This window comes from Spinacia oleracea, chromosome 4 (genome assembly GCF_020520425.1).
Source record: "Spinacia oleracea cultivar Varoflay chromosome 4, BTI_SOV_V1, whole genome shotgun sequence".
In the NCBI taxonomy this organism is placed as follows: Eukaryota; Viridiplantae; Streptophyta; class Magnoliopsida; order Caryophyllales; family Amaranthaceae; genus Spinacia; species Spinacia oleracea.
The window spans coordinates 162,592,442-162,608,041 of NC_079490.1; the positions used below are offsets into that span (position 1 = coordinate 162,592,442).

A 15,600-nucleotide genomic window follows, 5' to 3' on the forward strand; every position below is an offset into this window, starting at 1 on the left:
CCACCTTGAAGGGTCTTGCCCTTATATGGTTCAACAAGCACGTACCAAAGGGAAGCATCAAGAGCTACAGTGAGCTTGAAAAGGTTTTCATCAGCCAATTCGCGGCGGGTCGGAGGCACCAAAGGACAAGTGTCAACTTAATGGCAGTCAGACAGGGAGAGACGGAGACCCTTCGCAATTATATTAAGAGATTCAATGAAGAAGTCCTAAAGATACACAATCTCAAGGACGAAACCAAGTTCGCAGCCCTCTTGGCAGGTCTTCAGCCAGATGACTTCAAGTTTGAATTGGTCAAGTCCGGGGTGTCCAACCTCGAGGAAGCAATGGAGAAGGCCCAAATGCACATTCAAGCCACAGATATTTGTAAGATCAATTGGGGTGGTGAGAGTGGAACAAGGCAAAAACAAAAGCCAAGACCTAGCGGCACCCACGACCAAACTCAGCCCTCCCTCAAAAAGTCGGTTATGGTTGATGACCATGGTGAGGATCCGAGGTACAACCGCAATAGGCGGGAGATTTACCTTGATCTCAAAGGAAAAGACATCCTCCCTAAGCCACCTGCAATCCGTACGCCCGAAGCAAAGCGAGACAAGTCACTTTGGTGTGAGTTTCACCACGAGTGCGGGCACACCACAAAGAACTGTAAGGAGCTGAAAAAAGCACTGGATCACTTGGCTGACAAGGGCAAGCTGAATAATTACTTAAGGAAGAATCCTCCCCCAAAAGCAAAAGCCAAAGAAAAGGAGTCCCTTAGTGATGATACGGGAGACTACATTGGAGTGATAGCCGGAGGCTTGGCAACAAGAGGATCTGTGGGCAAGGCGAAGGATAGCTTATGGGCACTGGAACATCAAGTCCTAAAAGTGGCATCGGCTTCTCAAATAGCCCCGGTGATGACATTTGGTGGGAACACTAGCCATCCAATTCAAGAGTCCCATGACAATCCGCTGGTCATCGAGATGAAAGTCGCTAACTCAACGGTAGGGCGAGTGTTAGTGGATAGTGGATCATCCGCCGACATTATTACTCTAAAGTGTCTAGAAGGGCTCAAGTATTCCAAAGATGATCTGAAAACCATCTCCCAGCCACTCACTGGATTTGGAGGTCAAGCCGTCCATCCTCAAGGCACCATCAAGCTACCTGTCAGGTTGGGTCCTAAAAACAAGGGAAGACGGTTGTTGGTAGACTTTCTTGTCGTGGACATCTCCCTACCATACAACATCATCTTAGGCCGACCTCTACTAAGCAAAATAAAAGCCGCAATCTCTGTGTACCAACTTCTCATGCAGTTTGAGTTGGAAGATGGCTCCGTGGGAAAAATCTTTGGGGATCAACAAGTGGGAAGGCGATGCTACGTTAACAGCCTCAAAAGAGGGACAAGTACCCCCCATCCACTGGCCAAGAAAGCCAAGCCAGAAGCCCCTCCCTCGCCCATGGAACGCCAACAACCTTAAAAGGTTTTATGTTCAATCTCCTAAGAATTTCTCCCTTCCTCAAAAGTACTTAGTTTTATAGCTCACAGCCATAGTTTTCAATGATGAAAGTGGGGGTAAGATACATGTAAGCCCGCCATAGGCTAAATAACATCCCATCATTGTAAACAAAGCTTTATATCTTCAAGGCAATAGTAAAGAGCTCGACCAGTAATATTACTTAGCAAATTTCGTTCCTAGAATGTTGCAAGTAGAAGGCAAACATTGGCCATGCAAGCGCAACACACGTCAAAAGAAAAAGACAAGCCAAGTTCAAGCACATGAACTCATACTTAGTGAAATAATCTAAGTCATTTTCTAGAATGGTGTTTCATCGTTCGCCCAAGCATGGGGCTCATTAGTCCCTTTGGAGAACAACAACCCATTCCCATACTTAGCAAAAATATCTAAGTCATTTTCAAGAATGGTGCATCATCGTTCGCCCAAGCATGGGGCTCATTAGCTCCTTTGGAGAACAACAACCCATTCACATACTTAGCAAAATAATCTAAGTCATTTTCAAGAATGGGGCATCATTGTTCGCCCAAGCATGGAGCTCATTAGCTCCTTTGGAGAACAACAACCCATTCCCATACTTAGCAAAATATCTAAGTCACTTTCAATAATGGTGCATCATCGTTCGCCCAAGCATGGGGCTCATTAGCTCCTTTGGAGAACAACAGCCCATTCCCATACTTAGCAAAATAATCTAAGTCATTTTCAAGAATGGCGCATCATCGTTCGTCCAAGCATGGGGCTCATTAGCTCCTTTGGAGAACAACAGCCCATTCCCATACTTATCAAAATTTATCTAAGTCATGTGCGGAAAGTAGAAGCCACGACACCATAAGTAGAAGCCATGGCACCATCATGTGTATGACAAGTAGAAGCCATGGCACAATCATGTGCGGCGAGTAAAAGCCACGACACCATCATGCGCGGCAAGTAGAAGCCATGGCACCGTAAGTAGAAGCCATGGCACCATCATGTGTGGCAAGTAGAAGCCATGGAACAATCATGTGCGAAAAGTAGAAGCCATGGCACCATCACGTGTGGCAAGTAGAAGCCATGGCACAATCATAAGCGGAAAGTAGAAGTCATGGCACAATCATGTGCGACGAGTAAGAGCCACGACACCGTCATGTGCGGCGAGTAGAAGCCATCGCACCATCATGTGCGACTCTCTCTCACGCACCGCACCCGACATCGGGCGACAAAACAGCAGCCACGCCAAAAGAAAGCATCAGCCACCATCCTAAAAGCCAAGCCCATCCTTGTGCCCGCGCCCTTGGGGCGGAAAACAAAAGCCAAGCCCAGCTTTGTGCCCGCGCCCTTGGGGCGGAAAACAAAAGCCAAGTCGAGCCTTGTGCTGGCACCCTTGGGGCGGAAAACAAAAGCCAAGCCTAGCCTTGTGCCCGCGCCCTTGGGGCGGAAAACAAAAGTCAAGCCGAGCCTTGTGCCCACGCCCTTGGGGCGAAAACAAATGTAATCCCCCATAATTTTATACATTTTATTAATATATTTTAACGTATAGTTAATTATATTTAAATAGAATTTATAAATTTTAGAAATAAATATATAATTAACGTATATTTATTTTATTTGATTACATTCTAAACATTTTAACGATTTATGAAATCAAAAATAATTTTAGAATTTTATGTTGAAAAGAATTTGAATTACGAAAATACGTTTTTACTTAGAAAACAATCATAATCGGTTTCGAATTCAAACATAAACTCAATTATAATCCTAGCCCAAATAACAAAGCCCAAAATAAATAACCCCAAATAAACCCATAACCCTTTCTCCTATTCAACTTCACGTGAAACAAAAATAAAAAGAGAAACAAAAGAAAACTCTCAAACCCTTGCTTCACCATTCACGTGAAAACGCACAAGACTCTCTGCTTCAGCCACCGCCGCTCCTCCTTGCTGCTATCCCTCACGCCGCCGGCCACCTCCTCCGTCGCGCGCAACCTCCCTCGCCGGACGCCGGTAACTTATTCTTCCTTCTCTTCCCTTTTGTTTCTTTGTTTCGTTCATTTTCGCTCCTCCTTAACCATGATGTTGGTTTTCCGCACAGCACCACCACTGTCAACCGCTGCCACCTTGCCACGCCGCACCGCGACGACCACCTGCACCGCCTGAAGCTGGCCGTCGTCGCTGCCCTTGCGGCCATCACTTCTCTCGTTCGTCCCTTCTCTTTTCCCCCTTTGCTTGCTGCTCGGTTCTCCTTTCGCAAGCAACATTGCAGTCGTTCGCGAGCCTCCTCGTCGCCGCGCACCACCACCTTCGTCAACCAGCCATCAGCCGCCGCCCAGCCATCTCCTCTCCTCCTTGATTTCGGTTGTTCCCTAAACCTAAGTTAATTAACGAATTTAATTAAGTTTTAATAATTTAAATTATGTTCTTGAATTAAATTTATAATCTTTATGGTTTGAATATGATTTTCAGATTTGGTGTTGATATTATAAACTAATTATTTTCAGTTTGGTTGATTAAAATATAAGTTAGGGTTTAATCATGTTTTATTAATTCAAATTATGTTTTCTTGAATTAAAGTTATAGTTTTATGATTTAGATTATAGATTTCAGATTATACGAATTATATAATAAAGTTACTAATTTTCAGATTTTATTATATTGGTTAAATTAGTGCCTTTAAGTAGTAAAGTGTGACTTTTGAGGTTTTAATGGCTTTAAATCATAATAGAACGATTATATATTATTAAAGTTATTATTTTTTTTTATGATGTTGAATATATTTTGAGCAAGCTTTTAATTATTTTAGATTGCTGGAAATTTAAAAGGAAAGTTTATTGGAGTTTAAGATTTGGGATCCTTAATATAATAATTATTATGCTTGGAGGATAATTAGTTAAGTTTCGATATTGGAGAATGTTCTAAATATGTTTAGGATGTGTTTAGAGTACGTTAGTGTTGCTGTAAATTATTAGGAATTGATTTGGGTACGTTTCTTGATTATTTTAGGCGGAGAATTCTTTGTGGGCGACTTTTGAATTCGTTAAAGTGGCCTATCAGTTTGTTTACACAAGGTACGTACATACCTGTGTGCTTGGAATGTGTGCTAATTGTTGAAACCATGTTGAATCTTGTTGTTGAACTTGGTTATGTTGATACTATTGTTGAACTTGGTGATGTTGATATTATGGACGAACTGGGTTATATTGAATGTGCATGTTTAATACTGTTGGACAAACTTATTGAACTTATTTTGCACTATAAGAACTGTAACATGTTAGTATGGATGTTTGATACAAACATGTTGGTTGGGAACACTAGATTATTCTATATGATTGGGTTGGATCAATTGGTTGTTGTTCCCTTTCTATCTTTTCACTACTTTATAAGGGCGGAGGACCTTGTTTAGTAAGTTGAAACTTTATGCCCATATACAGGGTTGCTCATGGTTAAAGGAAAGGTTGGTTAAGTTGGAATGAGTCTTGATTGATGCTTTTATGATCACTTACTTGATTCCAAGATAAAAACAGTTGTGAACAAATGTGAATTGTCTGTCTTATGTAATGGTTGAGTCATAACGGAGTCTCAATTTGTAAATCATGTAAAGTGAAACTGAATAGCAATAGCTTTAGACTGTGCACGTCTGAAGTGACGGACAAACAGGAGTTGGGGTTCATGGTGGTAGCCCATGGCCTTTTCTGGGACCGGATTGATCACCGTGTCCTATTTTTATTTAAACGTTCCTCGATATCGCAGGTCACTGAGGTTACGGAGTCGCGCCCGTACCTCGTCTTCCTTAGTGAAGACTTCTGGATGGTCAACTCGGTCCATTGTCTATTTCAACTAAAATGATATTATGGTTATTAAGTCTAGCTTAGTCTAGTCAAGTATAATCGTCAAATTATTATGTTTTGTCTGTCCTTACTTATATTTGATAGTATCATGCTAGGATTGTTGTTGTTTTAGTATGTAGTACTCAGCTTTGCTGATTACGTGCTTTGTTTGTGTGTGTTGATCATGGCTATGCCTTATTGATCCTGTGATGACCCATCTTTGGTGAGCAGTCTCTAAGGATCAATAAGCGTTGCCCATCTACAGGTTTGAAGATGATGCATCATTGGGATCGGGATTAGAGAGCTTGTAGTTCTATTCGTTTAATTAAGTGATTTAATTTGTTAACTTGGTTTTGAAATTTGTCGTACTATTCGTATTTCCTTAATTCAGTTAATTGGTTGGACCTAATATGTAATAGATTATTTATGAACCTAAAAGTTAGTTTCATGTTTTCCGCTGCAAAATTCTGAATAAGCCGTAACGTTTTCACACGGGCGATAATGCCTTGATAATTCTCTACGTTTTATATTAAAAGGTTATTTTAGAAAAGAGAGAATTGTCGGGGTGTTACAAAGTGGTATCTAGAAGCTAAGGTTTTATTTTAATAAATTTCTAGGCGCCTAACCATCTAGTTATTCAAAACAAATTTCTTAAAAATCGAGTTTCTACGGATTATAGTGTTCAAAAATTGGTACTTTTTTTTGGGGGGCCGATTTCCTTTTATCTTGTTTGAAAGTATACGATATTCCTTATTTACGTTCGAAATCAAATTATTTTTCCAAGTTAAAGTGATACTTTCGACATTTTTATTTTTCTTATTATTTATTATTCAAACAAATAAATAAAAATAATATGAATACAATTTTTTTTTAAAAAGGAGTTCAATTTTTTTTTAGTTGGTTTAAAAGTTAGAATTCGTTAGTTAGGAAATATAAAATCTTTTTCGAATTAATAACTTTATTTTCGAATTTATTCGCTACGCTTTTCCTTAATTCATTTTACTTTATTTATTTTATATTTTTATTTATGTTATTATTCTATGTTATAATTTTCTTATATTATCGTTCTTTTACTTCGTCATTTAAATTATTTCAATGATTTAGTTTATGAGAGATGGGTAGTATAAGAAGGGCATATAAGATAGAATTATATGTGCATTAGTAGCTAGTCAACGCTAGCATTAGAAATTGATTGTTATGTACGTGCGTGTGCTAATTGTTTAAGTGTTACATTTACATGTGCATAAAGAATTGTTTGATTCCACCAAACTTATTGATCATTGAACCTTGTTTATGTTTTGGCTGGAAAATCGTTAGTGAGACATTGAATTGTTTATTTCAGGAATAAAATGTTTCTTTCCAAGTATACCAACATAGGATCCTTCGAGAAACTTGATATAGAAACCCCTGATATTTACGTGAAGAAAATTGTGTTTGGATGTGAATATTATGCTAAAGTTCATGGGCAACCTATCTTAATGAGAAAGGATATCATAGCAGCCACTATCATTAATTGCTTACCTAACAAATTTCCATACCTAGAACTCAAGGAAAAGTTTAAAGACATGCATTCTGATAATGGAACTCCAAACTTGGCTAAGTATGGAACTTGGGATGGTAGATGGAAATATGATTCAGAAATTCTGACCACCGTTATTGAAGCGGCAGAAAGTGGGTTTAGAGACGGTAAAATCGTAGGGAGTCATGTTGGGGATTCAGTTACAGAAGAACCTATGGGAATTAGTGTAAATAATGACCTAGAGGAAAATGATGTAGCTGTGGAGAATGAGAATGTAGGTGTTGAGGCAGAGTATCCTAACCCAGCGGCTCATGAGCCAACCATTGAGATCTCTAGTGATTCGGATGCAGAGCTCGAAAGTGAACAGGAGATGGCAAGTGAGCCTAATCAAGATGAAGACATGGGTGAAGATGCAAACCCTGAGGAAGACCCCGATGAAGACCCTGAAGAAGAGTTTGATGATTTTGAGATCTAAATTTCACTCCGCAAGTTTCAGGAGCAATGGATAGGCAAGAGGCCACAAATATTTTGAAGTCATTAATAGTTAATTAGCTCTTTTATGTTTTAAAGAATAAGTAGCAAAGCTACAACAGTTTAAGGTTAAAGTTTATTGAAGTTTGAAATGTTCTTTATTATTTTCAAGGATATAATAAACCTTTATAGAGTCAGCAATAGAAGTTAAAGTATTTTTTTTTCCAATTTGGGAATTCCATAATTCGCCAACAGTAGTTTAAATTTATATCATAGAACCTTTACTTTATTTTAGGACAAACTCGATGTTACGATTTAGGAAGTGTTATCAACATTTTGTTTCGAGGAATAAAGCTAGATTATAGATAATCCAAATGATCATGAGTTTATTTTGGGCACCCGAATGGGAATATTATTACTTATTTGTTGTGATTGAACTTCCATTCATTGGTTTTCAAATTGTATGTCCTTGATGGGGATATTTTCTTGAATGAGTGACGATGATTGCTCTATTATTGGTGTACATTCTTGAATAAGTGTTTGTTGATGCGATCTCTATGATCAAATCTAAATTTCTTTCGTAGAGGGGAAATATGAGTTATGGATCGTAGAGTAATTAATTTTAGGTCGCACGCTAGAATGTCAAGCAATAATGACTTAGTTGTCGCTATTCGCCTCTTGACGGAAAAGATGATCCAAGAGAGAATTGAGCGTCCCGATTCTGCTGGGGACATGTTTGAGAGACTAGCCAAAGTTAAGCCACCATGAATTAAGGGGCAAGTTGATCCTACTTTTTTTTAGAGAACTAGGTTAGAGAGTTTGAGAAACTGTTTGGGGATGTAAAATGTCTTGAGAACATGAGAGTGGGTCAAGTTGTCATGTACTTGAAAGATAAGCTGATTTATGGTGGAGAGAAAATAGAGCTAGGCTTAGCGCTGCTGAGAGATTCAATTAGGATTCAATTGTTACTGTCTTAAGGGGAAAGTTTTACCCTACCTTTTATGAGAAAGCAAAAAGCTTAGGAATTCATAAACCTTAGCATAGGGAGCATGACCATAGCTGAATACTATGCAGACTTATAGCATGACCACCTTAGGATTAGGTGGGGGAAACCTTTACGTCTTTATACATTGTGTATGGGGGGAGCTGCTCATATTTATGGCCTGTAGTCCAGAATGGACAAGAAAAATGTTGTTGGGGAGAAAAGAAAAGAGTTTAATGCTGGAAAAACCAAGGGAATTTCAAGAGGAATATGAATGAGAATAGGAATGGGAATGGAAATGAAAATTTTCAAGGAAGGAACAATCAGGGGAACAACAATAGGAACCAATCTGAAAGAGTGTATCACTGTAAGATGTGCAATAACAATCACCCTGGCAAGAACTGCAAAGGAGAATTAGTGACCTGCAACTATTGTCAGAAAAAGGGGCATAGGAAGTATGAGTGCTTTACTAAGCAGAAAAAGGAACAAAATGGTAATGAGATTGGTAACCGGGTAAAGTCGGGATTTAACCAGTCAAGAAATTAGAGTTCGAAGCTTATAGGGTCGCAAGACAGCCAAGGAAACCTCCATAAGTCTGCTAATTAGAATAACAACCATAACAAGGCCCCGGGTAAACTGTCTGTGATAAGTCGAAATGAAGGTGAACGACCTGTTGACTTAGTTTCTATTACTTTTCTATTAACTCCGTGCTAGTTAGAAAGTTATTTGATTCAGGGAAAGCTTATTCTTTTGCTTCGTCATCTCTTATTAAGAGTTCGAAGTTAGTAGATTTTGAGGTGATTGATTTACCCGTTAGTATTCCTACTGCTGTAACCATAAGGTGTACCAAATTGTTTAAGAACTTGCCTTGTGAACTATTTTTTTTTTCGGTTGTGTGAGCTAGATGTGAGTTAAGAAGTCGGAATGAAGATCGAAGATGTTCCAATTGTGAATGAATTCATGGATGTGTTTCCTAGTGAGATTGCAGGTATGCCACTTGCTAAGAGCCGTTGAGTCCCATATAGACTTAGTTCCTAGAATGACGCATATATCTAGAGAACCATATAGAATAACACCTCCTGAAATGAGCTAATTATGACACAGTTGCAAGAGTTGTTTCGTTAAGGGGTGTATTAGGCCTAGTGCATCACCGTGGGGAGCTCCTGTGTGTTTGTTAAGGAAAAGATAAGAGTATGGAATTATGCATCGATTTTAGGGAGCTAAACAACATCAAGAACAAGTATCCTTTGCCTAGGATAGATGACATATTGGGTCAATCGAATTGGGCGAGTGTGTTCTTGAAGACTGATTGTGTTTGAAGTATCACCAATTAAGGATAGCTGATAAGGGCCTATAAGACCTCATTAGGACTCGTTATTGTCATTATGGGTTTAGAGTAATGTCTTTTGGGTTAACCAATGCACCTGCCATAATTATGGATTTAATATAAGATTTTCCACAAATTCCGAATTAAGTTCGTTATTATGTTATTGATGATATCCCGATTTGTTCAAGGAATGAAAAAGAGCATGACAAACACTTGAGAATTACTTGGAGACGCTTAGAAAGAATCTAGTTTTATTAAATAAAGTATACAAATCTTGAAGTCATATGTGTATAAGTTACACCGACGGAAAAGTGAAGGACTAAATTGATTGAGAACTATGTTACGTAAGGAAATAAATTTAAGAGAAGATTCCAGTGGTCCAGGATCGTTAGAAATCATTTGTTGTCTGGAAAAGATGAAAAGAAATACATGAATTGGTGCAAGAGCTAAGAGTTAAGCCCAAAAGTTATACACCCATGAAAAGCATAATGAGGTTCGGTAAAAAGGAAAAGTTGAACAAAAGGAGTTTCTGTAGATCCTACTAAGAATCAAGCTGTGAGTGAGTGACCTACTCCAAAGGAACGTGTCTGATATCTGAAGTTTCCTAGGCCTAGCTGACTATTACAGGGGGTTTGTGAAAGACTTTTCGAACAAAGAAAAACCAATGACCACTTTGATAAAAAGGAATCGAAATTCGAGTGGAGTGAGAAATGTGAGAAAGCTTTCTAGATTTTAAAAGAGAGTTTGACCTCCGCACCTATCGCCGCGACAATTGAAACCTCATGAAATCAATTACCCTACCCATGACCTAGAGTCAGCTGTTATTGTGTTCACTTTGAACGATTTGGAGACATTATCTTTATGGGGCAACATTTGAGATCCTTACCAACCATAAAAGTCTGAAACTTTGGCAAAAAGGTCTAGTGAATCTTGGGACGACATTGAAAATGAGTACTGCTTTTCACCCTGCGATCGATGGACAAACTGAGATTACTAACGAAAAATATGTTGAGAGACTGTGTTATTGACTTTAAAAGTAATCGGGACGACCACCTAGATTCGATTGACCTTCTTGCAACAATAGTTACTATGCGAGCTTTAAGATGACACATGTTGAGGCATTGTGTGGAAAGAAGTGTAGAAATCCAACTTGCTACGATTTTAGTGGAAATATAGCATTGGGGACATGATTCGTTGAAGTAGGAATATCCAAAGTTATTCCCTGAGATGAGTTACGAGGGCGTAACTCGTTTTCTTTAAGGGGGGTAGAATGCGATAGAAATTCGCGCTTTTTACCTATTTTTGTAGCAATTTTATGCATTTTATGCTCATTTTTAGCAACTTATACATGTTGATGTAAAGCAAATAGATTCTCCGCATAAGAAAAAGGTGTTCATAAGTAACACAAACAACTTTAAGTTGGCAAAAGAGTGCACATGAGTGACACAAGTATTTCTCAAGTAAGAATGAATTAAAGACTTTTGAAAAATGTGTGAATTTTCGTGTCAAGTTTCGGGACGAAACTTCTTTTAAGAGGGGTAGATTGTAATCCCCCATAATTTTATACATTTTATTAATATATTTTAACGTATAGTTAATTATATTTAAATAGAATTTATAAATTTTAGAAATAAATATATAATTAACGTATATTTATTTTATTTGATTACATTCTAAACATTTTAACGATTTATGAAATCAAAAATAATTTTAGAATTTTATGTTGAAAAGAATTTGAATTACGAAAATACGTTTTTACTTAGAAAACAATCATAATCGGTTTCGAATTCAAACATAAACTCAATTATAATCCTAGCCCAAATAACAAAGCCCAAAATAAATAACCCCAAATAAACCCATAACCCTTTCTCCTATTCAACTTCACGTGAAACAAAAATAAAAAGAGAAACAAAAGAAAACTCTCAAACCCTTGCTTCACCATTCACGTGAAAACGCACAAGACTCTCTGCTTCAGCCACCGCCGCTCCTCCTTGCTGCTATCCCTCACGCCGCCGGCCACCTCCTCCGTCGCGCGCAACCTCCCTCGCCGGACGCCGGTAACTTATTCTTCCTTCTCTTCCCTTTTGTTTCTTTGTTTCGTTCATTTTCGCTCCTCCTTAACCATGATGTTGGTTTTCCGCACAGCACCACCACTGTCAACCGCTGCCACCTTGCCACGCCGCACCGCGACGACCACCTGCACCGCCTGAAGCTGGCCGTCGTCGCTGCCCTTGCGGCCATCACTTCTCTCGTTCGTCCCTTCTCTTTTCCCCCTTTGCTTGCTGCTCGGTTCTCCTTTCGCAAGCAACATTGCAGTCGTTCGCGAGCCTCCTCGTCGCCGCGCACCACCACCTTCGTCAACCAGCCATCAGCCGCCGCCCAGCCATCTCCTCTCCTCCTTGATTTCGGTTGTTCCCTAAACCTAAGTTAATTAACGAATTTAATTAAGTTTTAATAATTTAAATTATGTTCTTGAATTAAATTTATAATCTTTATGGTTTGAATATGATTTTCAGATTTGGTGTTGATATTATAAACTAATTATTTTCAGTTTGGTTGATTAAAATATAAGTTAGGGTTTAATCATGTTTTATTAATTCAAATTATGTTTTCTTGAATTAAAGTTATAGTTTTATGATTTAGATTATAGATTTCAGATTATACGAATTATATAATAAAGTTACTAATTTTCAGATTTTATTATATTGGTTAAATTAGTGCCTTTAAGTAGTAAAGTGTGACTTTTGAGGTTTTAATGGCTTTAAATCATAATAGAACGATTATATATTATTAAAGTTATTATTTTTTTTTATGATGTTGAATATATTTTGAGCAAGCTTTTAATTATTTTAGATTGCTGGAAATTTAAAAGGAAAGTTTATTGGAGTTTAAGATTTGGGATCCTTAATATAATAATTATTATGCTTGGAGGATAATTAGTTAAGTTTCGATATTGGAGAATGTTCTAAATATGTTTAGGATGTGTTTAGAGTACGTTAGTGTTGCTGTAAATTATTAGGAATTGATTTGGGTACGTTTCTTGATTATTTTAGGCGGAGAATTCTTTGTGGGCGACTTTTGAATTCGTTAAAGTGGCCTATCAGTTTGTTTACACAAGGTACGTACATACCTGTGTGCTTGGAATGTGTGCTAATTGTTGAAACCATGTTGAATCTTGTTGTTGAACTTGGTTATGTTGATACTATTGTTGAACTTGGTGATGTTGATATTATGGACGAACTGGGTTATATTGAATGTGCATGTTTAATACTGTTGGACAAACTTATTGAACTTATTTTGCACTATAAGAACTGTAACATGTTAGTATGGATGTTTGATACAAACATGTTGGTTGGGAACACTAGATTATTCTATATGATTGGGTTGGATCAATTGGTTGTTGTTCCCTTTCTATCTTTTCACTACTTTATAAGGGCGGAGGACCTTGTTTAGTAAGTTGAAACTTTATGCCCATATACAGGGTTGCTCATGGTTAAAGGAAAGGTTGGTTAAGTTGGAATGAGTCTTGATTGATGCTTTTATGATCACTTACTTGATTCCAAGATAAAAACAGTTGTGAACAAATGTGAATTGTCTGTCTTATGTAATGGTTGAGTCATAACGGAGTCTCAATTTGTAAATCATGTAAAGTGAAACTGAATAGCAATAGCTTTAGACTGTGCACGTCTGAAGTGACGGACAAACAGGAGTTGGGGTTCATGGTGGTAGCCCATGGCCTTTTCTGGGACCGGATTGATCACCGTGTCCTATTTTTATTTAAACGTTCCTCGATATCGCAGGTCACTGAGGTTACGGAGTCGCGCCCGTACCTCGTCTTCCTTAGTGAAGACTTCTGGATGGTCAACTCGGTCCATTGTCTATTTCAACTAAAATGATATTATGGTTATTAAGTCTAGCTTAGTCTAGTCAAGTATAATCGTCAAATTATTATGTTTTGTCTGTCCTTACTTATATTTGATAGTATCATGCTAGGATTGTTGTTGTTTTAGTATGTAGTACTCAGCTTTGCTGATTACGTGCTTTGTTTGTGTGTGTTGATCATGGCTATGCCTTATTGATCCTGTGATGACCCATCTTTGGTGAGCAGTCTCTAAGGATCAATAAGCGTTGCCCATCTACAGGTTTGAAGATGATGCATCATTGGGATCGGGATTAGAGAGCTTGTAGTTCTATTCGTTTAATTAAGTGATTTAATTTGTTAACTTGGTTTTGAAATTTGTCGTACTATTCGTATTTCCTTAATTCAGTTAATTGGTTGGACCTAATATGTAATAGATTATTTATGAACCTAAAAGTTAGTTTCATGTTTTCCGCTGCAAAATTCTGAATAAGCCGTAACGTTTTCACACGGGCGATAATGCCTTGATAATTCTCTACGTTTTATATTAAAAGGTTATTTTAGAAAAGAGAGAATTGTCGGGGTGTTACAACAAAAGCCAAGCCTACCCTTGTGCGCCTTCCCCCTTACGGGCTCGGCCGGGAAGGAGCAGCCACGCCCGACTTCGAAAAAAAAAAAAAAAAAAAAGGGAGCAGCCAAGCCGAGGAAGGAGCAGCCACGCCCGGCATGCCTTCCCTCCGCCCGGCTTCGAAAAAAAAAAAATAAAAAAAAAAAGGAGCAGCCACGCCGAGGAAGGAGCAGCCACGCCCGGCATGCCTTCCCTCCGCCCGGCTTCGAAAAAAAAAAAAAAAAAAAAAGGGAGCAGCCAAGCCGAGGAAGGAGCAGCCACGCCCGGCATGCCTTCCCTCCGCCCGGCTTCGAAAAAAAAAAAAAAAAAAAAAAGGAGCAGCCACGCCGAGGAAGGAGCAGCCACGCCCGGCATGCCTTCCCTCCACCCGGCTTCGGAAAAAAAAAAAAAAAAAAAAAAGGAGCAGCCACGCCGAGAAAGGAACAGCCGCGGCACCACCGCCCGCCCTCGACCAAACAACGAACAGCCAATACCTTTGGCGTGCTCATGTAGGCGCGCATCACGTTGAAAACAACAGCCAAGCCTCGGCTGCCCACTCAAGTGCGCATCTCGCGTAGCAGCAACCGCCTAACCCGACCGAGGGTCCCTCCCCCGTGGCACCTCCTACGCGCGACATACGCGGAAACATGAGGCATAACACATCAAATGCCCAACAAGACTTAGCAAAAATCTATAAAATCTTGAAACCGCGGAAAACAACCGCCAAGCCCAGCCTTGTACCTGAGTGATGAAACGTCGGCTCAATCGAGGCTCCGATCGCTCAAACGTCTCCCACATTATGTAACGAGACTCCTCGCACACCTTGTGCGCCAAGATGCAAGCAAGAGAGGGCACGACCCTCGCCCCGCATAGCCAAACACGAAAAAGAGAAGCCACGCAAGGGAGCATCAAAATCACTCAGCCCCCCGCGTGCAAGATAACTGCCCAGGCTTGGCCGATCACGTCAGCCACGCCAAGTGGTGGGGCTTGGCACGTCACGACAACAACAGCCAATCCTACCCCAACCTTGTCCGCCTAGCATGGACCTTGCCCAGCTCATTCTGCAAGCACTAGCCGCCAGGTTGCACGTATCTATCGCCCAGCCACAAGCCTCGCCCAACATTGCCGACTTGGCACCATCCCACCTAATGCACTCTGCACCCCCCTGCACCCAAACAAAGCAAACGCCCAACTTGGGCCTATCAAGCAACGATTTGTCTTTAAGCCCAGCCACATCAGCCACGCCCACAATTGGGGCTTGGCACATCACGACAACAAATAGCCAAGCCATGGCGCATAATGCCCGTCCCAGCGACAGTTCCTTAAAAGCCAAGCATCGCCGTTCGCTCAAAACAACAAAGAGGTTTAGAGCTTGGATATTCCGCCAAACTCCCGAGTCCTTAGCCAAACTCGCAAATTTGGCGTGGGGCTAATGTTCGGGCCCCCTGTGGGACCCACCTTTTTACATAAATTACCAAAATACCTTCCTAAAGGAAAATACTGAAAATACCCTCAAACACAAACCTCCTAATGGGCTCAAACCAGA

General features: G+C 39.6%; 1 long non-coding RNA gene across 1 annotated transcript; it reads left to right on the forward strand.

The window, feature by feature from the left end:
* The first annotated feature begins 2,956 nt into the window (after positions 1-2,956).
* LOC130471537 (uncharacterized) lies at positions 2,957-13,914 on the forward strand. The gene is made up of 7 exons (XR_008932085.1): positions 2,957-3,469; positions 3,558-3,820; positions 4,466-4,530; positions 6,632-11,645; positions 11,734-11,996; positions 12,642-12,706; positions 13,697-13,914. It is a non-coding gene; the product is annotated as an uncharacterized lncRNA (long non-coding RNA).
* The last annotated feature ends 1,686 nt before the right edge of the window (positions 13,915-15,600 follow it).